The sequence below is a fragment of the Macaca nemestrina genome, chromosome 19 (genome assembly GCF_043159975.1).
Source record: "Macaca nemestrina isolate mMacNem1 chromosome 19, mMacNem.hap1, whole genome shotgun sequence".
Classification (NCBI taxonomy): Eukaryota; Metazoa; Chordata; class Mammalia; order Primates; family Cercopithecidae; genus Macaca; species Macaca nemestrina.
This window is the reverse complement of record NC_092143.1, coordinates 48,395,871-48,404,021: the sequence shown is the minus strand read 5'-3', so window position 1 is coordinate 48,404,021 and position 8,151 is coordinate 48,395,871. Positions and strand designations below refer to the sequence as shown.

At 35.7% G+C, this 8,151-nt stretch overlaps 1 long non-coding RNA gene across 1 annotated transcript in view; it reads left to right on the top strand.

Moving 5' to 3' along the window:
• Window positions 1-3,042: 3,042 nt before the first annotated feature.
• Window positions 3,043-8,151, top strand: part of LOC139360158 (uncharacterized) — a 135,773-nt gene continuing 130,664 nt past the window's right edge. The window contains exon 1 of the long non-coding RNA XR_011617337.1: window positions 3,043-3,253. This is a non-coding gene — a long non-coding RNA (uncharacterized lncRNA). The remainder of the gene's footprint in view (window positions 3,254-8,151) is intronic.

Sequence of the window (8,151 nt, the reverse complement as noted above, 5' to 3'; positions counted from 1 at the left end):
TAGAGGGTAGAGTACTTGACAATGTTACACAGCTAGTGAGGAGCTTAGCGATCCCTTACAGGCCAGTTCCTGAAATATAAATTCAATATTGTCTCCTTTGGCAGAGTTATTAATAGAGTCCTCAATTATTATTCTACGTCATCTGAGAGCACGAAAATGGACATGAAGCTTCCCCAACAGCCAATTAAATTCTAGCACAGAAGGATGAAGAAAACTAAACACTGGATAATTTCATAGGGTTGCTCTTTGCATTTTTCTGATAATATATTTCTCCTCAATCCCTTCCTCAAAGGTTCTGAAGTTCAAGTACTCTGTGGAGGCACAAAAATTAGTGAAATTTAAATCATCAAAGCTAGGTTGGACTCTATTCTAGCACTGAATAACTTTACTCATTAGAGTTAACTTCAAATGCAAATGACCGATACGCCAATATAGCAGTGACTGGAATAATATATCAGGTTATTTTTACTTAATAGCTTTATATAAATGTAGACCTCTCTATATATGTTTTTTTCCTATCCAGAATTTTCTTCTTTGCTTGCTGTATTTGTAGCTCTCCAGTGATTTGAAACATATGTCTTAAAATTTTATCTCACTGTTTTAGTTTTTCATAAAATTTCGTCTATCTCAGCTGGAAATGGAAACTTGGTAAAGGTATGTTTTAAATAAACATAATGTATTAGAACCAAACAAAGGAGTAAAGGTGGAAAAGTGGGTAAGGTAGAGGGAAGCAAGGAAGAAAGGAGAAGAAAGAGAAAAAGAAAAGAAAGAAGTAGGTGTTGAAATGAATGGCTTTAGAATAGCTACATTCAGGAAACATGGGTGTTGTAATGAGAAGTGTTGGAAAAATACATTTTAAAACATAGCTCCTAGGCATTTATTTATATTTTGACATGAATACTAAATCATGATTCAAAACTTATGGAAGGGATCTCTAGAAAACTCAGCTCTTCCCTTCACCTAAAATTATCCTCCAATTGGCTGACATGGAATATATTATGAATCTAGTCTATTGAATTGTATCCATAGTCCACTATGAGTATCTTTTAAAGTTCTTGGACCAAATTAATTTGGACCACAAGAGTAAAGGAAAACTTTCCAAACCTAACATACTGGGGAAACAAATTTTCCTACTAAACAGGTACTTGGGATGCACCTAAATTATTTTAAATTTAAGTTTATATAAAATTAGATGCAACACATAATTATTTACCTTCTTACATTGTAGGCAGTAGGGATAATGTAACATTAATCCTGAATCATCATTTATCTTCACTTGTAGATACAACAATGCTTTCAGAAGCTCCTGAAATATATAAGCTATACCTCCCTAAGGGAAAGAGCTATATACAGATTTTTAAATTCTGTTTGACTGTATTTAATATTTTCTCTCCTCTTTCCTATTAGCAGGTATAGTTTTATAGTATCATTAGTAAATTTTGAACCATTCCATGAGGCATGCTTATTGAGGCATGCTTTAGGACATCTACTTTTGTTCACTCATAAATGATTCAGATTTTTCTTCTTTCCCAGGCTTATTTGCATTCCGTGTGTTCAAAATTACTTGATAACTGAAGTCCAATTTCCTTAAAAAGTCTAGAAGTTAAATAGTGGAAGGTTGGATCATGATTTCATGGCAGATCAGGTGAATTTTGTCATTGTTACCAATGAGACAAACTTTCCCTTCTTTGTCATTCTGTGCCTGACAAGTTGATCACTTCTTTTCTTGCTATATTCTTAATTATCCATTGCCTTTCTCTTTCACAGAAATGTTGAATAGCTTTTTATTCCAGCCAACTCTTGATTAAAAGTCATTAACGTATGTTTAATGAATAACACAATGTCTGAGTTTAATTAAGTTTTAAAAAACACCTGTTTGCAAACTTACATAGGAGAAAGTATTTTGTCAGTAGGAGAGGAGAATGCCTGTGTGTACTTGGAAACAGATGGCTTGGTGGCATGACTTAATTCTGAATTTAATGTTAGGTTTTGATTAATTAAAGGAGTTTTGTTTGGATAATAAATTATTCCTCTCAAATTATAGGTTAAGGTTTGAAACAGCTTGCTGATCATTTGTCTTTTCAAAGTACCGAGTTGTTAAGATCCAAATTAACTGCCATATGCTGGATTCCTTTGTTTTGAAAGTGTTAAAAATGTATTTCTGTAGATAAATGGTCTGGTCAAGGACTCTGGGGGAGTTAGCCAATGTTATTTGAGGATGTTCGTGCTCTGTCATCTATCTCAGAAGAAAAGAATGATCCTGTTACAATAGGGTGACAACCAGGGACATACTAATAAAAAAAAACAGTGTAGGTTCTATAAGGAATCTTTTCTCTGGTTATCTGTAGGGTGAATGATAGTCACTGGAACAATGGTAAATCAAGCATCAAGTTCTTGATAGGGTGGTAAATAATCAATTCCATCTGCTCCTTAGGATGAACTGGGTTACTACTGTCACAATTTAGCATCATTTTCTGCTCTACATCTTCACACCTGGATCAGATTGTTTCCCATTTCACTGACAGCTTGACACCATTGAAGTGATAGTGAGACACTTGCTACAAATAGCACCAGACTCGGAGAATGGCAGAAGGATTAGGAGTTTGTATATTCTTCTAAGTCAGTCTGTATATATAGATTTCCCATTCATTTCTAGGAAATGGAGACATCAAAATTACAGCATGCAAAAGAGAACGTATTCAGGAAGACCTGTCCATGAAACACAATTCGAGATCGGTAACACAGAACAAAGAGCCTCAAATAGCATTAACGACATTTGTTGAGCTGCAAAAGGAAGTAAAAGGTCAAGAAAGGTGTGAGTTTAAAGTATTATGTTCCTTTTTTCCAGTCATTTTAGCCCATGGAAACTTTTCACACTTCACTTTTGTGAAGAATAGCATTTGTGATTCACATGACCTCATGCGCTGATCTTGTTTGGTCACAATGAAAGTGTCCCTGACCTATAGCCGGTTTCTTTATGAACAAAGTTTTCAAAAACACTAATCTGCTTCTCTGGTCAGATCTTCCATGAGCCAACAGACTGCCAGGAAATGATTACTGCCAGCCACCAAATACTGAAAACAGGGCGTCTGGTGCCATCACATGGCCCAAATAGGAATTAAACAATTGTTAGTGTCTATTCAGCACTCACTCTTTGTCATTATTTTAAGCACATATAACCCCCACAACAACCATATGAACTCTACATCATTATTATGCCGTAATACAGATGAGGAAGCAAAGGCACAGACAGGTAAGACTCTTTATTACAATGACTTGATGGAAATATCAGATGTGTGGAAGTTGGGGGATGATACGGTAGAGATAGGCATATTGACTACAGGAAAAGTGACAGCTGACAGTCTGATATAACGGAAGGGCATGTAAAAACCAAGAATAATCCTTCCTTTCCATTGTCCCTGTTCTTCCCAGGTTTCTTTTCCTTTATTTACACTGCAGAGTGTTTGAGAGGTGCCTGAGGGCTTGGAGATCAGTAATAAGAGCTGAACAGAGGAGATATTCCAACACACAATGACAATGTGCTTACCAGTGGCCAAAGATGTGGGTAGGTTAGCAGATGCCACATGGAAGCATTCTGACTGTGCTCACAAGCACCCAAGGACATGGCATTTAAGGGTAGAGGAAGTTACATTGGAAGTTACAAAGCACATTGGCAGTCTAGGTTACAAGGTGCTAAAGGGGATGGGTGCGGAGGTAACAGATGAAAGGGGAACACAGTTGTGAGACTTGCAATATTGAACAAATAAGTGAATAAAACATACACTATAGATAGTGAAAGCCAAGTTTCTAACTGGAGAAAGTAATTCAAAATATTGAAAGGGTAGAGAGAAATATGTCCATTGATTTATCAGAATATAATTAGAATTATGGGTATTAATCTATATGAGACATATACATATAATGTTTGTGTTTATATACACACACTTATGTACATGAAAATTTCTGAATATATATTCTTATATGTATGCATACATATATATATATTTGTGTATTACATTCTTTGATCTTCCAGAAGACCTAGAAATAATGAAAGTGAAGGCATCCCACTAGAAATGAACATACACAGCACACATATTTTGATATCTAAATATCACCAGGGATCTTAACATAAATATTTTTGAAATGCCACATTCAAGGGCTATGAGAAGAAAACAAGATGTGCCTAGAATATATTGTGGTAAATCCTAAAAGAATGTTGGGGACGTGTCAAGAGTCCACAAGAACCAGCTTGAAGGACTCCTTCTGGACAAATGTGGTATCATTAGAGCATCAAACTAAATAATTATAGTGATGGATTGCACCACATTGAGTAAAATAGAAATCTATGAGTTCATACAGATATAAATAAATGTATGAATAAATGTATTGATGGTGAGAGTGAAAAGCTCTTCCTTGTGGTAGAATGCCCATAATAAATGTAGGGGGAAAATAAATGGAACATCAGAGTTTAGCAATCATCATGTTGCTAGTTGTTTGATGTAATAGTCAATAATTGAGGCTAAAGCTAATAAGCAAAGGTTTAATGAAGAACAGGGCATTGGCATACTTTGGAAAAATATTTATTGATTACCAAAAATATTGTGAATTTACAGTGAGGGAGACATTATGGGACCAGGCATTTATAGTTAACACCATTAGCGGTGGGATGGACAAATATTGCCTGTCCCTGATATGATGCCACAAAGAAGACCTCAAAATTATTTTTAAAAATTATTTAAAGTGATATGGGTCTGATTATGAGGTAACACTGGACAGATGCAATTAAGAATCATCCTATGAAACACAGGATGTATAGATTTTAAGTCTATCCAGGATATTAAATACAGAGAAAGAATAATAAGCATGTAGTTTGGAGAAGACTGGATTGACATAGCGATTAGGTTAATGGGTATTCCTAAATGACATTCTGGACCAGAAAGAAAAAGAGACATTATTAGACAGTAGTGTCATAATGGCATTGATTTTCTGATTTGGAAGTTTTTATGGCAGTTAGATAGTAGATATTATTTGGTTGAAATAAGCACTGAAGTATTTAGGGGTGTTGGGGATATCCTATCTGCAGCTTGCTTTTAAATAGTTGAAAACAAAAGACTGATGATTATATTACATACATATGTGTTTGTGTGTGAAGAGAGATATAAGGAGGCTATAGAGCAAATGAAGTAAAAAGGAATTTTAACAGTGGGGTTATCTGAGTGGATAGAAAAGGTTTCCTTGCACTGCCCAATGCTCCCCTCTTATCTGCAGCTTTCATTTCATGGTTTCAGTTACCTGAGGTCAACCATGGTTTGAAAATATTAAATGGAAAATCCCAGAAATAAACAACTTGTAAGTTTTAAATTGTATGCCATTCTGAGTATCATGATGAAATCTCAACCATCCCACTCTGTCCATTTATCATCCCTTTGCCCAGCATATTTATGCTATCTGCATGACCCACCTGTTAGTCATTTAATAGGTATCTGGGTTATCAGATTAATTGTTGTTGTATCACAGGCCTTGTGTTCAAGTAACCCTTATTTTACTTAATAATCCCAGCACTCCAATTGCCAGCATAATTTTAATATTCAACGTGTCCATTGATGGTCTTATTGTGGCATGCAGGCCAAGTTCTCTATCCCTTGCAGAACCCCGAATGCTTCAAACAGAACATTCTCCCCATCTCATTTTGAGTTCAATCTATGTAATAATGCTACCTGGTAGATGCAAATGGTATTTTCTACTCATTTTCATAGATAAAGAACCTGACATAGATTAAGTAAAGAAAGTAACTTGTCTCAGGCTAAAAGACTCGTTAAGGAATAAATCTAGGCATCAAGTCACTTACATGTTAGTGCAGCATTTTTCCAGTATGAAACACTGCTCTGAATTTTGGAAGTAAACAGTGTCTATACATACAAAGTTGATCATCCATGTATTTTGGGCTCTGTCATCCAAAAGATTTGTGGATATGCAGGCAAGGTGTTTACATCATACTTATTTAGGTGCCCACACAGCAGAAGACAATTTTTCCAGGTCCCTTCAGCTAGAATGGTTTCTCAACTGATTCCAATAGGGAAAAGGCAAAATAGAATTCACCTCATTATGTAAGTAACTCATGTTTCTTCTCATGTTTATTTATCCCATGCTAGCTCGATCTGCTAAATCAAGTTAGTAGCCATATCCTCTGAATCTGCTATTGACTTTATCCAGGCATATTGGGTGGTAGTCTTTGGTCACATTTTACACACTCTGCTTCATATGTTTAAGGCTCAGGTTTATAATTCTAGATTTAATGGCCCAAGAACTGAGCTGTAAGGGGAAATCCTTTATATTGTTCATAATGTTCTATTTAGTATCATATGATGTTTGGAGACATTGACACATTTTACAGTCATAAAAATAACGTAAACTTTTCTCCAACAATGGTTTTCCTTTTAAATTGTTTTAATTCACATTTTCTCCATAGATGCTCATGAAGTCTCTATGATGTAGGTAAACACATTTAAATTTTATTATGCTTTATTCATTAGGAATTGAAGTGGCAAGATCAAGGATGATAAAACATTTTTTCATAGACCCAAAATTAGAACTCAAGTTTCTGAATTCTTGTCTTGTTGCATTTATAACACAGCACAATGATAGAGCTCAATTCTTACTTATTTTATTAATAACAGTTGGTTGCTTGAAATCTGTTAGGCTGTAAGGGTATATAACTATGCTGTTTGAGATATAGACTAATAGATGGGCAGTATGATAAAGGGCTACATAAGAGATGTGCAGAGGGCTGGGGTAAGACAAAATCTGGGGAGCTGACCTAGTTTCAGGGAAGACCATTATAAGATCAGGTAGTCTTTCTATAATCTGGAAATAAGTTAGGCAAAAAGGGTGAGTAAAAATGGGATCCCAGGAATGCATGCCAGTTTACCCAATAGGCAAGTAAAGTACAGGTTGTTATGTACAGGTTGTATATTAATCTGTTTTCACACTGCTGATAAAGACATACCACAGACAGGGCAATTTACAAAAAAAAGAGGTTTAATTGGACTTGCAGATCCCCATAGCTGGAGAAGCCTCACAATCATGGCAGAAGGCAAAGAGGAGCAAGTCATGTCTTATATGGATGGTGGCAGGCAAAGAGAGAGCTTGTGCAGGGCAACTCAGTATTTTTTTAAACCATCAGATCTCATGAGACTCATTCACTGTCATAAGAACAGCACAGGAAAGACCCACTCCCATAATTCAATCACCTCCCACAGGGTTCCTCCCACGATACGTAGGCATGTGGGAATTACAATTCAAGATGAGAGTTGGATGGGGACACAGCCAAATTGTATCAGGTTATTTCTCTGCTTTATAAAAGCAGAGATCTAGAAACAATCAGAAACAAGTATAAAGAATTTGATATTCAAATATCTGACTCTCTACCATAGGAAAAATTACTTTATTCTGTTTTTGTACACTTACTTAATGATTTTATGTTATGTTTATTTTGAATGACATGAAAGTGGAAGAATATCGTATCTTTCCAATAACTAGCCTCTGAAATTCTCAATCCCATCTTTTTCAGAGGAGAGAAACAGTATATGAACACTGAGAATCATGAGTTTAGTCTGGCTTAAGTATACTCAGGTAACCAGAGTAATGGCAAAGGTGTAAGCAACTCCTTGTTAGCATTCACTATATCCAACAACATTTTGTGGTGTGGAAGGGGTTCAGAATTTGTCGTAAGAGCACTGTTGAGTCCTAGAAGCAGCATAGCATAGCATGATAAGAATTTGAAGTCTGAAGTGTGAATCTTCCTTTGCCACTTACTAGCTGGAACCTAGGACAAGCTTTTTAGTCTTTTGGTGCCAGTTTCCTCAAATCAATTGTGAAGATTCAATGAAACAATGAGCCTAAAGACTCCACTAATAAGTGGTAAATAAGCATTGCTTATCACTGTTTGGAGAGTTTAATGAGGTGAATGACATGATCAGATTTGCATCTTAGTAGAATTTAGCTTGCAGTGGGCAGAGTAGGAGATATGACTAGAGTCAGAAAGATGAATCAGGACAAAGATGCAAACATAGTGGCATCTGAAATTAACTGAATGGAGGAGAGTTAGAAAGAAAAGAGTGAGTTTCTCTAATAGACATGATAGAGAAGGTA